General features: G+C 40.1%; 1 protein-coding gene across 3 annotated transcripts in view; it reads right to left on the bottom strand.

Moving 5' to 3' along the window:
• LOC107090847 (zinc finger and BTB domain-containing protein 22-like) overlaps positions 1-1,896 on the bottom strand; it is a 7,354-nt gene that overhangs the window by 3,123 nt on the left and 2,335 nt on the right. The window lies entirely within an intron of this gene.

Genomic DNA, 1,896 nt, shown 5'->3' with positions numbered 1-1,896 from the left:
AAGCTACATACAAAAACCAAAACAGAAGACAAACGGCGCCCGTCAGGTTCAAACACCTAAAACCTTCATAACTAGGGATCGAATATCGGCCGATTTGGTGGAATTTTTTTAATCGGCCCGATAACATTTTCCGATAAAAATAGCCGATAAATTAACTAAATTGATGGTATTTTATTCAGGCAGAGTAGCCCCAAAGCGGGACAAGACCTGTGGATTTTGCGCTCCTTACTATCAGGACCCAGACTTGGCTCCATTACTGCCTGACTGTAAATCATCAAACATGTCTTCACCAGTTTGCAGTTAACACCTGCTCTGCAAGGGTTTCAAGAGGAGGCAAGAAGACCTCAGGGTACAAAACATCAAACCTTATAACGCACCTAAAAAAATCGTCATCGTGGCGAAGCGACATAGAAACTGTACGAAGCAGCCGCGGCAGCAGCTGGAGGACCTAAGGCTAAAACGACAACAACGACACGGACCGCAGATGTATCCATTCAGAAGGCGTTTGAAAACTAAAAACTTTCCAAGAGACTGCGAAAAAGCTAAAGCTATTAACGACAAAGTGATGGAATTTATAGCGCTCGACAGCCTTTTTCTGTTGTCGAGAACCCGGGTTTTCGTAACTTAACAGCCCTTTTGGAGCCGCGTTACACCATCCCTAGCCGTCGCTTCTTCTCGGACGTCTCCCCTCAATGATGCCGTCGCCACATATTTAAGGGATGCACTTTTATTAACTTTATTAAATTTTTTAAGCTAAGGCTGACATGCATATGTGTGTCTGAACATTTTTTAAGAAGTTTTTCTTTCACCTTAGCTGTGGTTTGAGGGTGGACTTTATTTTTAGATTACATTTTTGTAACTCAGGCTGACAATGTAAATGCATATTATTTTATATGTGGTATAAATATTTGACTCTACAAATACCTATGCAGGCATGGATGTGTTCAGTAATTTTCAAGAAATGCTCTTTGTATTGTGAATTGATGTGTTTCTTTTGTTATGTAAAGCAAAAAATAAACATTTGAGGAACCAAAACTTTTTGTTTGCTGTTATAAATAAGCCAGAGCTACTAAATAATCATAATCCAGCATAAGCAGCTGATTATGCAACAACTATATTCAATATGAACTTATCGGTATCGACCATGAAAAGCAGAAAATTATTGGTTATTAATATCGGTTGAAATTTTTAATATCGTGCATCACTATTGATAACACCACAGAAGGAAAGACAGGAGCATTAGTTTCCTTTCCCTTCAAGGAGAACAGACAGAGATGTGTTCAGTTACAATCGCCTACAATCTCTGGTGGATGTCGGAGCATGTGAGCGGAGCGCCGCACAATTCCCGCTCAGGAGGATGTTCGCTCATTCGCTCCGCCGCTCAAAGTTGCTCCATGACGCTCAGATCTGCATTCACCTTCATTTTCCTGGTGAAATCGCTCCACGCTCGCTTCATTTTTCAGGAGAAGGCATTTCCTGCCATTTTTCCTTCCTGTAATGATGCCAGAACCCTGAGACACGGCGTTTGATTTAATGATGCGACCGATACATGTGGATTCTCTTATTAAACCGGCTGTTAAATTATCGCACTGTTTCCCAGCTGTGAGCGTAACGCCTCGCTCCATTCCTGTTACCCCACGTTTCCTTTTTTTATTATCCATTTATTTTACTAGACTGCATTAAAAAAAGGTCACTTTGCATCGCATTGCAAATGAGATAGGGATGCACAATATCGGGATTTTGGCCGATATCCAATATTTTAAAACTCGTGTAGCCGATAACCGATATCGATACCGATGTTAAAGCTGGACAAAAATAATTAGTCATTGAAAATAGCAGTTTTGTTATCCATTTCTGACACTTTGAAAAATAATATACTCAAATATATTTTCATAT

This window comes from Cyprinodon variegatus, unplaced genomic scaffold (assembly GCF_000732505.1).
Source record: "Cyprinodon variegatus isolate N-32 unplaced genomic scaffold, C_variegatus-1.0 Scaffold312, whole genome shotgun sequence".
NCBI classification, from domain to species: Eukaryota; Metazoa; Chordata; class Actinopteri; order Cyprinodontiformes; family Cyprinodontidae; genus Cyprinodon; species Cyprinodon variegatus.
Note: the sequence above shows the minus strand (reverse complement) of the source record. Positions and strands in the feature narration are given on the sequence as shown.